An 18,791-nucleotide genomic window follows, 5' to 3' on the forward strand; every position below is an offset into this window, starting at 1 on the left:
CTGTTGCACTTCAGTACTCCCTGAATGACAGTTTAGAGTGATTCCAGAACAAATACTTGAATATTTAAAAGTGAAATGACAAATTTTGTGAGTATTGAAACTGAGCTTCTGGAAACAGAACAAAATTTATCTGAGAGAAACAAAGGGTAGACAGTGGCCTCTGGAGATAGGCTTTGGGAGCTGACTAGAAACAAAATAAGTAAGTTTTGACCAGGCTGCCCTCTTCATTGACGCTGCATGGATTATAAGAGAAGCAAATCAAGTGAAGAAAGAAACACAATGACTGTGAGAGCCATAAATGCCTTCCTGTTAGATTTGATGAAAAACCTTATTTCTCTTCGTCTATTTGTCTGTGCAGGTACACGCATATTTGTGCAGAAAGGTAAAGAAGAAGGAGGTGGTGGTGCTAAATATATCATGATGGCAGTGTTCATTTTGCTCAGATTTGGAATAGACTTCTTGAAATTTATACATGTTCTGCCAAAGGTAGAGCCTATATCAAAAATTAAAGGAACTGGCATTATATTTTAAAATGTAAAAGCTGTTTAAAAAATGTACATATTTCTACACAAATGGAAATATGTTTTGATTTGTATGCTTTGTGGAATACGTCTTTGAATTAGTCAGAAGGTAGCCAGCTATCATCTGTATCAGTCTTCACATCCAAGATAATAATTCACTGACTTATCATTCCCAGCTGAAAATGTATGATTTACACGTGTTTGAATGATGACTTCCATCTATGTATATCTAACATAGTATGTAAGTCGTATAATGGAGTTGTCTGCTGCTTATAGGACATTTTTTCAAGAAAAAGAAAATGTGACTTTGCTGAAAAGTAATCAGTTCATGAGAAGGGTTATGAAGATCTGCAGAGCTTAGAAGAAAAGATCAATAATTATCTTTTCAGATGGGCTTGAATGAACAGTTTCAAGGCCTACAGTTAGCAGTGCATTAGTTGCATAAAGATAAAATGAAGCTATGAGCAGAATGTTATGTGAGCCAAAAATAGGTCACATTTAAATGTTTTCTAAAGACCTTATCAAAGTCGCTTATTTCCAAGGATGATGAAAAATTGTTTGCATGCGTGCAGCTTGCCATAGTGAAACAACGATGATTTCCAGTGGTGTGTAACAGACAATATCATAAGCTCCTTGAAGAAAGATAGCAGTAAAATGCTGCAGTGATATTAAAAACTTGATTTATACATTGTTGAATCCTTCAAGACGTTGGGAAATGTCTGTGAAGAGAGAATAGCTGCTGAAAGCTGGCTGTGTGTCCCAAGCACTAACAGACAAAAGAAACACATTGTACAAGGTGTTAGGTGGGTTTTCCATTTAGTCATTTTGTTTAGCCAAAATTCACCTGAGGGACAGCACAAACTTTCTCCCTGTGTACTTTCTCTGCCTGAATAGCAATGGCAGATTACAATTACAAGCTAATGTTGCACATGCCATTTCCCTGTTGTCATTGTCAGATGAAAGTGACGCAAGACAACATAGTATGACTGGGACTGGGTTTTATTGGTGGTGTTTCTCCTGAACTGAAGATGGATATGGACTGCTGCATGTCTGTAGGAGAGAGGAGTAGACATTTTGGGAAGCCTGAAACCCTTGGGGCTGTCCTGGGCCCCACTGAGATCAGATTTCTGGTTTATGGAAGAGGTGTCACACAGCCTGCAGAGTCCTGCAGACCTGTGTAGAGCTGCAGATATCTTGTTCTCTGCTCTCAGCTCTTTCCCGGTAGTTTCAGAGGGATTATTTTGCCCAGTGATACTGCAGTAAATGGGTCATATCAGTTTTAAAGAGTTTAATCAATCAGCACTTGCAGATATGAAATCTATTTCCTATATTTGCAAAATTCATTGTGACTCATTTGTTTGAATAATGCCAGTCACTGATCAGATATTCTCTAAGATGAATAGCGGTGATATGGAGCTGCTGTGTTACTGGGCTGTGATTCGTTTTATTTCACCGTTAGAAGCAAAGTCTTTACTGGTTGATCAAATCTTTCTGACTTTTCACCTGTGGCAACAGAAAGGTATGGATCATCCTTCCCAGTAAATGGCCTGGTTCTGATATTCCATTCACGTTTTTAAGAAGCCACCTTCCAGTGCAGCACTGTGCTCGGCTCTCAGCTTCAGCCTGTAGACTGGTGGCCTTGGACAGAACAACCTAGTCTTTAGATCCTCATTTTTCTACTAAGCTCAGACAAACTTTTCTGATTACCATTTTGAGAATTAGCTCACCTAGTAAAACAAAAGTTAATTTAAGTCTACAAATACCTGATCATTGGTAGAATAATCTAGTTTAGAGGTGCTGGGTGGGGTATTAACAGCACTAGAGCTTTAGCCTTGGCTTCGTAACCTTGTCTTGTGTTGACCTTTGAGATACAAGAAACCCTTTCTTCAAAGCGTACCTTGGAGAGCTGTAAATGATTAATTCAGCAATCATAGCTAAATGTTGTCTGCAGAGGACACGCCCGAATGAGTACCTAGCACATGTGACTGAATGAAAAGTAGATGGAAAGTTGCAATGCTATTGAATTAAGTAGGACGATAGATTTTATGATATCCTCAAATGTCAGATGACTCGATAATAAACAAATTTAAAACATAGATTAGGTTTCTAACATTAGGTTTCTAACTAAAATGCATAACCTTTCAGATGAAGATCCTGACAGTGGTTTTAACTCATGACACAAATTCTTACAGAGATGGCAAGTAAGGTTAGTATGAGTCATGCCCTACAGGGTTTTTGTTCATAAGCTTTGAGGAAACAAGTGTGAGAGCAGTAGCTCTATCATATTTTGAAATGCTCCTAGGCTGATTTAGATTTGCTCTCTGAGGTGGTGGCGAGGACATTGTTCTTGCGATTCCTTCCACACAGGGCTGCTTATGGTCCCTTGGGTCCTTCATTGCCTTTCCTGCAGCCTAAGAGACAAACCACATCTCTGTTTTTTCAGCAAACTTCTATCTGAGGCTGAGACATTTGACCTTCCATAGAGGAGCAGCACTCCTTACAGCATGCCTACTGGCTGAATTTTGATGGGAGAGCCTATTTTGGGATGTAACTTTTCTTTTTACCACTTTCCAGAAATTAGTTTAAGGTATAAATGTACTTCCTTTTCCCTTTCACTTCCAAATGCACTCGGACTACCCTGGGAGGATTACCAACTGCCAAAGCTAAAATTGCAACCAGAGCTTCAGAAAAATCTTTTTCATAATTAAATATAGAAAGCAGTCACCATGTCACATATATCAGCATGAGTCATCAAAGTTCAAAGCCTGGAGAAAACACAGCTAAGGCCTACTGAACAGCAGCGTGCTTACAGTGACGTTGTGGAGAGCAAATAATTTTCACGCTTTAAATACATCCAGTCTAGGAACTCTGCTGAACAGGAATGAGGTTGCAAGTTGTACGGTTGGGCAAAAGGCAGCAATCCAACTCTAACAGCTGGATTAAAAGACCAACATGTTTTGCTCTTCAGTCATCCAAAGTTCATCTTGTAATTCTTGATGCAGCCGCTGCCGGAGGGATCTCTTTGGCGAGGTGCTGGAGGGGGATTCCTGACTGGGTGGGTTCCCAGGGACAGCTGAGGGCCAACCACCTGCACTCCGGGAATGTGCTCTACCCTTAGTGAGTGAGGCAATCCATCAATACATATTCCTTCTGTATAATGTAATGCAATTGTGTGGGGAAATAGCAATTTAATTAAATTACACAGATGACATTATTCGGTCTACTAACAAGCACAGGTCATTTTACCTGTGAGGAGATAATTTCTTGAAATCAAACATCCTGTATGTCCCCTAAGTGTTTTCATCATCTCATAATTGGATCTCAAACTGTTTTGAAGCATCTCTCATAACCAAACTGTTGTGCCAGCTGGATGTTCCTCCTACAGGGGAATGGAGTGCTTGTATCAGAGATCCTGCTCCAGTCATCACAATAATGTGGAGACCAGTTTAGACAGTAACACCTGTGAGTTAAACCCTTCTCCCTCTCAGAAAGTGGAGCTGGATTAGTGAGTAAATCCCCACCTCCACTTTCATCTCCTTATGGACATTTAGATAATTCCACTCCAGTAATTACCCAATATAAACCACAGCTCATAGCTGCCAAAAATTCCTGAAGACAAGAAGTGAATGTGCAGAGCAAGCATATGGGACCCAAGAGAGTTACACCCCAAGCAGGGAGAAGAACCTGTGTGTACGAGGTTGTGGCTTTAAGCAGGCGCAAGAACACACTGTCGTTAAAAGGTGTGTTTTTTCTCTCATTCGTTCTTTCTCCTTGGTTTCCCAAGACCCTGGGCTTATGTTCATGCCATATCCTTTGTGCCGCAACTAGTAGTTGTGAGGACATCCAGACGGCTGAATGTGAGGAAAACGATTCAGGTGATGAAAAAAATGAGAGCCTTCTTTTTGATATGTCAGCTTTTAGGTCTCTTGAAATTTACTCTGTTGCCATATAATGAAAACACAGAGGGGGTGAAACAGGGGCCCGTGTCTACTCCTCACACTTGAGCTTGCTTAGAACAAACATGAAACTGTTTCACTCCTAGGGCTTTGTACAAGCAAGTTCACATGAGCACTATTCCAAAAGGACAAGTATGGGAGCAGGAAATGCTTACATGGATGAGGCAGAGCAACTCTGTCCAGTACTATCGCATTATGATCAGAACCTGTGGTTTTGTTTGTCTTGTAGACAAGTAATTTTTCTTCATGTCCTGAGAGATCAAAAAATATTTTCCATTGTCAAGTGAGAGAGAAATAAGTCTATGTTCCAACTTTTAAAGTAAAATCCATCTAGAATATTTTTCCTTTTCTTACCGCATGCCCTGGCTTCTAACTACAATGCAGTGCTGCAATATTCACTACTGCAAAGCAATGTCTTGATTCACCTTAAACACTGCCCAACTTAAAATAAATGCCCAGATGGCTAAATGAAAGGGTGGTGCAATTGCTGAAAAGACGTAATACTTTGTGTCTTGTGTTAACATTCTGGTCTCCTGAGCTATGACATCAGTTCTGAAGAAAAAACCCAGTGCATCCTCTCTTCTCTGAGGAGTAAATCCTGGAATTACGCCACTTTTGCAGCTCATAGGTGTGTCTTAATCACTGCACAATGCATCTTCCCACTAAGGACAAAATTAAATACAAGCCTGCAATGCTTAAAGTGCACAGTCTAGTTCTTTATGACACTGCCAAAGGCATTTGATAAGCCCATTCTCTTTTACTGAACTCTATCTGATCATAACTCTATAGACATATCACTGTACTTGCAAAACCTGTACTATGACTCTATAGCTCTCACGAAACTTTCAAAGCTAATAATTTGGAGAGAAAATTTAAATAACTCCAACTATATCTTTTTTGGCATCTTACACTGCTAACAAGAGTTTTTAGCTACCAACAACATATAAAAATAGGACACAGGAGAGTAATTTCTATTATTCTAATTTATCAAATTTGACTTACCTTTTAGAAGGAACTGGACTTTCTAGCACCTCATGTTTCTATTCTATTCTATTCTACTCTATTCTATTTTATTCTAAATTTGTCTGTTGTAGATCTAATGAAGTGACATTTTGGTTTCCCTGTTGGTTGCTGATCTGGATTATGAGATATGACACAAGGAAAGGGGAGCTGCACTAGGCATTTGTTTCACATGTGGGCTATGGAGAGAAGTAAGCTCTGAGCTTTGGCAGAGGCTTGTCCAGTCACTTGTCTGGCTGAATCACGGGTTTCAAGGCATGACAGCAGACAGATATAGGCCAAGAAGTCAATGAAGCTCTTCCTGGAACTATATGAATACCAGGTGCCACAGAGGACGCAGAGTGGGAGAAAGAGGGAAGGAAAGGAGGCAGACACACACAGAAGGTGGGGGCAGGAGAGATGGAAGTGCAGTGATATTGCTAGTAATACCTTGCACTGTCTGCCTGTGAGTGAACCCCTCCTTCTCATATCCCTGGACTAACTCTTCGCTGCTGTGGAAGACGTCACAGTGGATTTGGCATTGGTATCTGGGCAGCTGTGAAGGGGATGTTATCATTCTCTGGTGAAATAATTTAAAGCAATAGGACAAAATTAGATTAATTCAACCTAAAAATAAAGCTCACATTTTAGTGGTGAATGTTATTAAACATTTGTAGGGATTTTCCAGTAATGTCATGGATTGTCACTTAAGTTTCAAAATTTACAGCTTAAATACTTCATGCAAGAACCGCAAGATGACATCCTGTGGTCTGTGTCACCTATGACTGTGATGACTCATGTCTCTTATGGTCTTCATAACTATGAGTTAGTGCTGTCCCAGGCTAAGGAAGATCTGCACCTGCTATATTTTTATGGTTATAGGGATTGAGTACAAAATTTTCCAGTAACAAGAGGAGAGCAAGAAATGGCGTCCATGCCCTGTGCTTAGACGCAGAGATCGTTCAGTGTGTATGTGTGTGTGTGTGTGTATGTTCCTCCTCCTACAGCCAGCTGGCTCTCTTGGACTCCTCTCCTGTAATCACAAGTTCCCAAATCTGTGCTCCAGTTTACTGTCTGTTTAGTTACGCTGATTTTGTTCATGTGAAATGATCTGGATTAAAGACTCTTGTTGTCGTGGTTTAGGCTGGCCGGCAACTAAACGCCACACAGCCGCTCCCTCACCCTCTCCCACCAGGGGATGGGGAAGAGAATTAAAGGGGAAAAGAGAAAGAGACCCATTGGTTGAGATAAGAACAATTTAATCTACTACTACTAATATATGGATATGTCTATATGTATAATGGTAATAACATATACGAACAAGTGATGCACAGCATGTTTGCTCACCACCTCTTGACCAAGACCCATCCTGTCCCGGACTAAAAATCCCAAAACAGATAAGTGCCAACACCACAATCCCGGACAAGTGATAGACCTGAAAAGAGAGCAAGAGAGAGGGATGGCACTCTGAGAGTCCGAGAGTGAAGTCCCTGGAAGAGCAAAGGCCCTTCTTTCCAGCTGACCCTCATCTTTATACTGGGCACGACACTGCATGATATGGAATACTCCATTGGCCAATTTGACCCTCAATCCTAAATCTAAGTTCAAACCATAAGGAGAGTCGTGGACCCTCTGTCCTGGCCATGCCCCCCCTTTTCCTGTTGTGCTTCTGCACACTGGCAAGAACACGGCGGCTGAAAAGTTCTTGAGGTCTCAGCACCAACTATAAACATCAAGTGTGTTATCAACATTCTTTTCATAAGGAGTCCCAGACTAAAACCAAAACGTGGAGCTCTTCTAGATGCTAAAAAGAAGAACTAACTCTGTCCCAGTTGAAACCAGGACACTCATAAAATGTTGGAATGGAGGGGGAATTGGTGGCTGGTGGCCAGGGAGAATGGAAAGTTCTTGTGCTTTTGGCTACCAGAAATTTCCGTTAGGTTGTACCTGGGTGTTTGCACACCCCGCCCTGGCCTAAGCAAGCCATCAATGGCCAAAGATTTCCTGAAAGCACAAATATGTCTTATAAAAATGTGACAAGTGAACAGTGAATTTGAGCAGTCTTATGGAGCAAGCAAGTTTGAGAAGAGAATCTAGATGACTGAGGTATAGGTGTGCACAGACTAATGATAAGCTATTGCAGTGTAAAAAGAAGTAACATCCTGGAAAGAATTAAGGAAAAAAATAAGGACATTTCTACAGCTCACAAGGTACAGAAAATATTTTTTTTTTATTTTGAGTACAAGAAGAAGTTCAGGGGGAAAAAAAAAAAAGGTGACTTTTTAAACCCCTGAAACTTCTTCAGATGAGTTGTACTCCACCAGCCTTTCAGTCAAGCTTAAATCTTCTAATCCTTTCCCTCTGACAAAGTCTCAGAAAGTGTCTCTACTTAGTGGATTTAAAACTGCTGATGTTAAGCCGAATGCTGTACATTTGCATAGAAATGTTGTTACAAAACAAATGCAAATGATTTCAGGGCTTAACAAATTCTAACATCAGGCCTCTTTCATTGTCTGACACAACCCAAAAGTTGTGGGAAGATAATCAGCTGCTGTCCTGAACAAGAAAAACACCTTTCTCAGAAAAATAGAACTGGTCTTTTCTTTCTGTAATTAATATCCTAAGTATACAACCTCCTTTAACCACGGTGTTATTAAATCTGGAGTTTGATGTCATAAACACTTGGTAGGACTGTTAATTTTATGAGATACTTTTAAACTATTTTAGACTACTTTTAAGGATCTCTTTTAATGTATTGACATAACATGGAAATACTGAGGCACAACTTTATATTAATTGTTTCCTGTTATCCTTTGGTAATTTTTGATGTGCAGTATTTTTGTCACACAGTTGTTATGTACAAAAAGGCATGCCTTCTGATGGTGCAAGACTAACACTGAGTGGAATGATCCTGGTCCCCCTTCCTGGCATGGGCCTCCAGATGTAGGAAAAGACCTAGGCAATTTTTAAAGGATTTTGTAACAGTTCTACAGTTTGTGACTGGTCTATTCTAAAGTTGTTCACAGAGTGCAGCAACATGGATCAATGTGAATGTTTTAATCAAGGGATGAGTTCTAATGTATCCTTAAACTGAGGATGAACGAGATCTCATGAATTCGTTGAGAACTTAAACCATGTACCCTCTATGCAGTCTGATTCAAGCAATGGTAGTGACTTTGGAGTAAATAGGTTCTCTAGATGAGAATTAAAGTGTAAATTGCAGGTTGCATATATGTGTCTCTGTAAATCACAGGACTTAGAGGAAGGAAACTTTTTTAGGTCATATCATGAATCCTCTTGCCAATGCAGCTTTATTCATTGTACTACACATCTAAAGGACTTTTGGCCATCTTTTAAAAAATATGTGTAATTTTGGCAATAAATAATCAAGCAAAGAGTTATTTCTCGTTTTTTACTGATGCTCTCCATACCATGCAACATCCTAGGCTTTTATCTGATTCCTTGTTTTTCCAAGTTGAAAATGGAAATATTAAAAAGGGAGCTAGTTTTCTTGAGACAGGGGCTAACTGATAGAGCTCGACATTCAGGATCCAAAGTACACACACTCACATCCAGCTCAGGAACCCTGCACTTAGTGTTTCTGTAAGTAGTAGCTGTAGGCTCCTTATACTGTGCTTTGGCATCAGAAACTCTGCCCTGTTGTTGGATGTAGAGATTGCACCTAAAAATGTTAGAATACATTAATTTTCTTTCAGAGGTGTATTTCACCTCATTGTTTGTATAGTGAGCTTAAAAGCCTAATAGTGGCACTCTGAGCAATCCAAATGGTGCTGTGTTTTAGCATTACACATACACAAAATATACAATTAGGATCTTTCCCTCAGTGAGCATATGTGTTTTCAATAATCTTTCAAATATGTTCAGACCTGGCCAAAACTACGGCCTTTCTTCACTTCAGGCTACAATTTTTGCAAAGGACTTTGCAAAATCAAACCTTGACCTGTTTGTATCCCTCTTCTAGTACAAGAACATCCAGAATCTGAAAAGTTCTGATGCTCATGTGGCAAATGTTGATGCTGGGTACATTAATAAAAGGTCGACTTTTCTTGAGAAATTTAATATAATTTTAAATCCTAAATAACCAAACTAATGTTGAAATTTAATATAATTTTAAATCCTAATAACCAAACTTGCATACTTGACTGTTTAGTTTGAAATTTGATCACTCTTTAAGAGGTAATTTTCTTGATCTTGTTTATAACAACAGCACCTTCTCAATTTACAGAAAGGAGATTTCAACCTTAATTACATGGAATAAAATGCATGGAACCTATAGCTCTGATTTTCCCCATTTACCTGTACAACAGTTTCTTAGTCCACTTCCAAGGAACGATTGTCACAGATTATTCTCTCATATACTTCTCACAATGTAATTCAAATAACTGATATGAAGGAGTTTCTCCCATTCTTCTTTGATATTGGTAATGGGAGAGAAAAGAAAGAAAAATGTTTCTTAAAAAGTTGAAATCTAATAAAAAACCAAATAAATCTCATAAAAACCAGTCATGTTGACACAACAGACAGTGATGGAAATGAGTGTTACAGTGGGTGAAATGAATAAAACCTGAAAAAAAAAAAGCAGTTATTAAAGCCTGTACTTGTTTTTAGAGTGTCCTTGAACTTTCTTCTCCAGATGAACTCCATTTACAAGACTGAAATAAAACTCTCCTTGGATATACCATGGTGGTATCTGCCTCGTCCCTGTTCCACCTGAGCAAGTAACTCCTAAGTTATTCTTTACATGCCTATTTCCCAAAGATTGGCAAGAAATTAAATGTAGAGACAGGCATTAGTGAGCCAAAATGTTAGGAAATGATTGCGAGAGCAATGTCTCACTTTAATACTATGTAAGGTGGTATTCTGTAAACTGATTTTTTCTTAGGCACAAATGAATTCCCTAATATTACCTTCCAGTTATGTAAGTCATAGGTAGGTCTGTATTTGAGAAGTGACAAGTATTCAGACTTTTAAGTCTCCTCTTTGGCTTTTCAGAATGTAAATCTTTAAATCATCTTTAAATATGCTGGCTATGCGCCAGCGGCAGATTGGTCCTATGCATGTGTATGAAAATTTCAGTCCTTCCTGGGAGTTTAAGAAGCTTACATAGTTCCTAATGACTTCTGTGACAGCTAGATGAAGTTTCGGTGTCAGGCACCTTATATAAAATTTTTGCTTCATTTCCAAATTTGACCTTATGCAATTTCTCAGCAATATTGAAAACTATAGTGCAGCAAAAAGATTGAAAACAAAACAAAAACAAGGAGGAAGTCATATTTTCTTCTTTTCACCTCTGAAAATTCCAACCCCCATTGAAGCTCCCTGAATGAGGAGAAAAGGCTTTAGTAATCATTTCACCTTTTTTTACTTGTTAAAACTGGCAGCTAAACACCCTACTTAAATATGCACAATTAAAGCAATTATACCATCAGATACTTCTCCCATTATTTCATCTGCTTAAAACATCAGGCAATACTGTGTGCGCAGTAATTTATTTTCAAAAATAATTTAAAAAGTCTTCATTATCAGAAAATGAAGGGTTGATGTTCATCCTATTCTCTTTTCAGTTCCCTGTTGCTTTTTCCATCAGAAGCTATAATAATTTTCTGGGCACTCCCTGTACCACCAATGGTTTTAAAGGTAAAATATTCGACCTTTAAAGTACACTATTTATTAAGCTGCAGAAAAAATTGCAAAATTGAACATACCATTAGTAAAGCTTGTCCAAGCATTCCTTTTTTCACACTTGTTAAGGGAAGTTTTTTTAATGATAATCCATGTCCTCCCTTTGCCACCCCTCACTCAGCACCTTTACCCAGGGCCTGGCCTCTCCAGACCCGTCGTGGCTGATCGTGCTCTGTCCAGGAGTAACAGGGATAAGTCAGTAAGGCAGTAAAGGTACCATGCTGTGTACCTGATTGCCATCGATCTGCACACTTTGTTGTCTCACACGTAACATAAATAAATAACGAAAAATAGATCTTCGTCTGAAATGAATTTTTATACTCAGAGTCTGTAACACGTTTTATTTCCTACACTGTAAGCTGCTCAGGAACACTAGTAATTGCAGGCACTCCAGGTAACAAAGCTGAAGCTTATTGTAAAAAGTACAGGAAATTCAGGGAAACCAGACCAATCTTTACTAAATTAGGCTTTAACTTTTGTAGATTTTATTGTCCATATACCTGATAGATTCAGAGGTTAAGTAATAACATATGGGCCTAGGCAAACACCCAGATGTACATAAAAATGTGTTCTTGAGGAAAGTACATTAAAATATTTGGTTCCGTTTTCACAGCTGTAATTTATAGACTATACAGGGCATTTTTAATGGATTGTATCAGACATCACCAGGCTGCTATATGTGGCCGGATTCAGGTCTCAGTTCCACCAAAAGAACTATTACCCCAAGCCTTCTGGTTTTCATTCTCCTTGGTCTCCAGAATATGGGAATTAAAGGGACGGTGGCAGTCTTTATCAATACTGCCCAAATGCTGAAAAATTAAAAAGTCTTGAAAAAAAGGAAGGGAGGGCCCACATTTGCCATAAACTAGTTTGCCCTTTATGCCTGCACTTCTCTACTTTCCGAGGCGCGCTCCTCCATAACCCAATGTCTACTAAAGAAGTCTTGGAGTCAGATTTCCATGTTTTTACTGAAAGTGAGTGGTACCTACTCGTTGGGTAACCTAATCGGAATCCAGCAATCAGTGTTTCTCTTTTCAGTTGCAAATGCTTGTTTAACAGTCAGGTAAAGATAGTGAAAAGAGGCCCTGTTTGAATTAACCCCACAACGCAAGCTCAAGGCATTTTATTATTTACTGTTCTTCCTTCTCTAAAGGGACTTACGAAGTACAGGGGCCCTCTGAATCTGCCACAGAGCCCAGAGGGAGCTGAAAACAAGCTGAAAACGCTTTACGGAGCTTCAGGTGTGACCTTAAACAAACCAACCTGCTCCACTTGTTCACCTCAGCATTTCACGACTCGGTTCAGCGACGCCCAGACGGCATCTCCGCGGCAGAGGACCACGTCCCTGTTTCCATCCCCCTCCCCTTCCATGACTCGGTTCAGCGATGCCCAGACGGCATCTCCGCGGCAGAAGACCGCGTCCCCATTCCATTCCCCTCCCCTTCCTCCCCGAGGAGAGGGGAGGGATCCGCCGCCCCCCGGCAGCGCGGGGTCTGCTGGCTGCGCCCCGCGGAGAGGCTTTGCGGTGCCAGCCCGGGCGAGGGGGGGCTGGAAAGTCCGATGGAAAACCCTGCGGGGCCGTGCCGTGTTCCTAACTAGGTAGGAAGTTAGAGGCATACGGGTTCCTGTAACGGCGGTGATGATAATTAATCTGTTATTTCGGTACCGATTTTCCACCAGGAGTGCCGTTAATTGGGCTAAAGTTTTCTCTCGTCTCTAGACCTTTACTTTTCTCACCAGGCGAGAAACCTCATTGTCATTGCTGACCCTGAGCTTTTTCTTCCACCGGCATCTCCCTCCGGTTTATCACTTGGTTGGACCCTTGCCAGAGTTTGCCCTCACCCTGACCTTGTCTTTGATGAAATACTTGTTTATACCTTACTCAGTTCCCCACTTGGCTAATGCAACCCCCTCCTTTAAATTCCCCCGATCGGTCTCCTTGAGTTGTCTGGATTTAATTCAGTGTTGCCGGGGGGGCACAAGAGGCATATTCCTGTTGTAATAAGCTTCTTTGGTATTGGATGAAGAGTGGCAAGCTGAGGCTATAGGATACTATACATATATATATATATTTTTTTTTTTTTTTTTAAACGCGCTCTCTTGTTTCTGCTATCAGAGCCCTGTTTAGAGAGATTGTTGTCGAATGTGCCTGGGGTGCCAGGGACTCAGCCAGACGCAGAAGCTGAAGCTGGGCATCTGCAGGAGGAGGTGGGCAGGTGGGCAGGCTGGTCTAGCAACAACCGCCTGGGGAAGGAGGGCAGGGGTTGCTGGTGGTCGCTGGGACCGAGGGTCTGTCGGCTTGCACAGATGATTCAGGCAACGCTCAGCTCGATAGCAGGCACTGTTTGAGGGTGAGACCTGAGAAGGAAGGGACAGTGAAATTAAAACGTTTTTCAGAAGAGAAATAAGAGAAAGTCAGAAGTATGAGGACTTCTGCCCTAGTGAAAATACTGTTTTTCTACAGCAGTAATCATTTCTAATTGGAGAAGTCTCTAATCTATTCCACCCACAATTAGTTTGGAGGTCCCTGTAAAATATTTCCTTTGTTCTCCTTATCTCAGCAACTATGAGGGACTTCCAGATAAAAGGGCCTTGCAATGGGAATAAATTGACTTGGTGCTTTTCCAAGACCCCTTTCAATGACAAGGCTCTTTCAGGGACCAAACCCAAATTAAAATATTTCTAACAGTGCTAAAAGTGAGAGAGCAAATCTCTTTTCTTACTCAACTGTCCTATTGACTCCAGCGTGCTCTGCCCAGCCCACTCTTTGATTCCTCTATCAGGATCTCATGACTTTCTAATTTAATCCAGTCTGCTACTCCTTGAGCTGAACTTTTCCAGATGAGGACTAGATAAGATCAATGCCTGAACACATTGTCTTGGTTTTAGGGTTCAGCAAAAATCTTAATTCAAACGGTTGCATTTTATATTATTATCATAGAATCATAGAATGGTTAGGGCTGGAAGGGACCTTCAAAGGTCATCTAGTCCAACCCCCCTGCAAGGAACAGGGATATCTCCAACTAGATCAGGTTGCTCAGGGCCTCATCCAACCAGGCCTTGAATGTCTCCAGGGATGGAGCATCCACCACCTCTCTGGGCAACCTGTTCCAGTGTTCTACCACTCTCATGGTAAAAAATTTTTTCCTAATATCCAATCTGAATCTACCTCCCTCTATTTTAAAACCATTACCCCTTGTCCTATCACAACAGGCCCTCCTGAACAGCCTCTCCCCATCTTTCTTGTAGGCCCCCTTGAGGTACTGGAAGACCGCTATAACGTCTATTAGATCACAGTTACTAAGTATCTGCCATCTCGGGCTATGTTTAGATCTACCATCCTTGATGTTTTAGTACCAAAAAAGTGTTTGCTCAGATATTATTCTTATTTCAGTTTACAAAGAGAATTATTAGATACTGTTTTGGACATTCATCCATCTTCATCTTTGCATAACTTAAAACTTATTCAGAATGACCCTTGTGCCTGCCAACGGGACAGGAAGCCTGCTGTTGTAAAATCATGTTTCAGAGCTGCCCCAGATTACTAATAACTGGAGATCTTGTTAGAGCTCTTTTTTTTTTCCATAATAAAATCTAAGTTCTAATGATTTCTGTGGTGGACAAATATCTAAATTAAAGCCACCAATGAAGCTATTATCAATTACTACTCTTAACTGTGCTGGCAGAAACAATAGGATCCTTGCTATGTTTCTTCTGGTGACTAATGGAGGACATAGTTTCCATGAACTGGCAGTCAAGGTCTTTACAGAAAAAAAAAAAAAGTAATAATTGAAAATTTCCTCCTGTAACATCAAAGTAATTGAAGAGGCCTTTAAAATGTATAAATGAATTGTACTGCTTTGATTTTTCTTGCTTGAAATCCAAGCTATGTCATAGAACATTTGGGCTCTTTAATGCATTGTAATCCACAAAAGTAAAAATAATATGGCCTCTTCCTACTGAACAGAGGAAATACTCTTATAAATAATAACAACATTATAGTAGACAATCAGCATTATCCATGCAGAAACTGTTCTATGAATGAAGAATCTTATTATCCAAAGTCTGTCCTGGACTTCCTTAGTGATCTTCATTACATTACATCACCTTTATTTGCCTGTTTCTCCTTCGTAAGAATGCATCTGCTATGAACTTTTCTGAAATCTAAGGTCACGAACTTTACATGTTTCAAGTCACTATTCTTATTTGAAGAAAATTTTTGGCTGTGAGTTATACTAAGTGAATTATTCTCACTGATAAGTAGTGAGAATTGTCCTAAAAATTTCAGAATCAGTTCTCAGATACGTGGACATTAGAATAGCTGAAAAAATGTAGATCAGAAGTCCATATTAATTATAGCTGTAAAAATCTACAAAAAAAACCCCAAGATCAAAATGCAGTTGAATATCTTTCTGTAATGTTACTGTGATAAAATTTCAGTTCATTACTGAAACTTCATCAGGTATGTGATCAGATAGGAAAAATACATTTTAAAGGTATGAAAACTACTTATTGCAATACCCTATAAATGCATGGATACCACATCCAGTTCCTATCTTAACTTCATTTCAGTTTTGCCTACTGAAATAATAACCGAATTTAATGAGTTTGATCTAACTTTTTAATCTTTTGGCGAATTAGAATATTTTTCTGGATCTGACATTTGAAATTCAGAGCAATTTTGCTTTGGCTTTTAATTTAGACCAAATTAAATAATTTACAACTTTAAATTACATTCAAGGAGTGCATTGTTGCCATCTATTTTCTTTAGTCCAGCCCTCCCAATCTAATGTTTAAAGAACCTCCCTATTGTTCCAATCCTGCAGAGAAAACAAAGAGGGAAGTAAGTAAACATTCATTTAAACAAGTCTTGTCCAGCTCCTTTTTTTTTTTTTTACCTTGTTAAGCTTCCTGTATTTTACCTGGGTTAAAATATTGTGCAAACATAATTTGACCTTTCTATCACCATCTCATGTAAGCTTATCTGAAAATGAGTGTACACAGCGCTAAATATATGCTTCTGGGGGAATTTTGGCTAGCAAGATTGTTAAGATTTAAAGCATGTAAAAAAAAAAGGTAGAAAATGCATTTAAAAAGCATTAAAATATGCTATGTCGGTATATAAATGATCTTCCAATCTCCAACTCAGCTGCTACTGAATGGTGGAAACATCCAGTAACACTGATATTTTCTTCTATGGCAGCTCCTTGAAAAGTTAAAATTTTGCTCCACAGAATGCCAAGAAACAGTTTAGGTTTGTAAAGTCAAGTTTTTCAGCTCACTGTCTTTCTCAGCCCAAGCTCATCAGGTTCTGCTACACCTGATGTGGCGAATGGGCTTTTCCTACAGAGCTCAGTGCAGGAACGGTGGCTGTTTCCCTTCAGACGGAGATTACAGGAGTGATCCTGACACTTGGTTGCCTAGTGCTCAGTGATTAGCATCCTTATTCTAGTGAATTGAGTTGAATTTCTTAGTTTACGGGATCAGGTTCCAGCCTCCCCTAGAGGCACCTCACTTGTAGCACATCGGGTGATGGAGACTGTTGTTTTGTTTTGTTTTATTTTGTTGTTGTTTTTTTGTTTTTTTTTTTTTTTTAATCTTGAAGGAAAAACACCCACATATTCATATAGTCTTCAACTTCTCTTTAATGTTAATATATGCTGAAGTCCCTTCCCATCTCACACCAGAACTCCCAGAACTGACTCAGGCTCTCTAAGGTTAAGATAAATGTTCATAAGTGAACGAAGGGAAATCTGAGATCATGTTACAATTTAAAGAGAGTAAGATTTGTCTTTAACAAACTCCTGAATTCATAATCCTTTAGAGTAAATCCATGTTTGTAACAACAACAATCTTCCCTTAATCACGTATTAGCAAACAAGTATTAATTAACACAGTAACTTTTGATGTAAACAGAGCCATTCGCAGTAGGTACCAAGGTACTTTGAACGTCTTGGAGATACTTAAAACCCAGCTGGACAAGGCACAGAGCAACATGATATCACTTTGAAGTTTGCCCTGCTTTGAAAAAGGGGCTGGACTTCTTGACCTCCAGAGGTCCTTTCCAAACTAGAGTATTCTATGATTTTAGAACTGTTAACTTGTATTAAAACTACAATTGCTCTTTCCAGACCCAGATTTTACACAGTGCCCATGGAGTTATTCCTGATTAATTAGCACTTAGCTATGAAAGTGAGCAGTCTGGCTTCAGATTCAAAACATCTACTTCTTGCTATGAACTTCAGCTTGGCTAATTTGTGAGCTAAACTAAAACTGATACAGGACACTTAAAGACTGTGCAGAAAAACTGTCAGTTCAGGATGGTAAGTGCTGCCCCCAGGCCAAAGCATAGCCCAAAGCTGAGCTGGCAAATGGATAAAATGATGTAAGGTATACTTAGTTCAGCCTAAATGCAGGCAGCCCTTTCCAGGGAAGACTTGCTCTGTCCTTCTCTGTATGTTCTGCTGCATTCCTGCCATCAGACAGGGCAATTGTGCAGCCACAAAATGCACAGATGCATTTCACTCTTAATTTAATCCTCTACAAAAGGTGGTTAACTAGTGATATGCTAGGGCTAGCAATATGTTAAATCAACCTAGTCATCTTTAGCATTAACATCTTTTTCCTCAAACATGACAATTTGTGGTTTTAATTGCAACACATGCGCAAACTCTTAATTCCATTGTTCTCCCTTAAACGTAATATAAATTACTTTACAGAGTAAAGCATCTGTCTAGAAGTTTATCAGGTGGCCTAAAAGGACATTTTCAGCATCCAGTTGCAAGAACCAACACAAGCACAATCCCGTGTATCACATTTACTTCTGCTGAGTTACATGACAGCCCTAAGGATGGACTGGGATATGTTTTCAGCTCTGGATATCTGACAGAGGATATCCTGCTGTTTTTTCGCATCCCTCAGTGGATGTTGTAACTCAGTGCAGGAGATGGAAAGGGAGATGACAGTTCAAGGCCCACATTTCCTGCTTTCCTGACCAACGTTGTATCTTGAGACACAAGACTCACAGAACATAACTTCTCAAGGTTAGCAATTGAAAGAGCAACCTCATGGCATCCTAAAGACTGTCTTTGAGGCAGTCCTCTATATTACTGGATTTTCCCAGCTTGGTTCTCAGGTCATCCTCGAAAAGGGCAGGCCTGTTCTTTCCTTCCACCCGAGGAACGGTTTCAGGATTTAGGCCAACCCATAAGCTTGCAATGTTAATTTTCAGAATGTATCTTAGGTGGAGTCATACAGTGAGAATCACTCTCTTAATTACCAGAGAACCTCTAGGAACATGCCCTTACCTGACTCAGAGTATCAACTCCCAGAGAAGTGATAATGAGAAACTACTTCAAGAAAAGTGTCTTCTTGCAGAGTTCCTCTGTATAATTCAACAAATTTCTCCAGGTTGCCCCGAATCACATTTATTGAGGAAAGGCTGTAGAGACTGACCGTTTGCAAAAAGTTAAAAAAAATCCCAACCCTAACAACTTTCCACAATAGCTATACTGGAAAAAAAATTTTGTTGTCGTATTTTATTCTACCACTTCACCTAACACTGAAATCTCAATATTGCAGCTTTTCCATCTTTAGTATGTAAATATTTTAA

This window comes from Tauraco erythrolophus, chromosome 2 (genome assembly GCF_009769465.1).
Source record: "Tauraco erythrolophus isolate bTauEry1 chromosome 2, bTauEry1.pri, whole genome shotgun sequence".
Lineage (NCBI taxonomy): Eukaryota > Metazoa > Chordata > Aves > Musophagiformes > Musophagidae > Tauraco > Tauraco erythrolophus.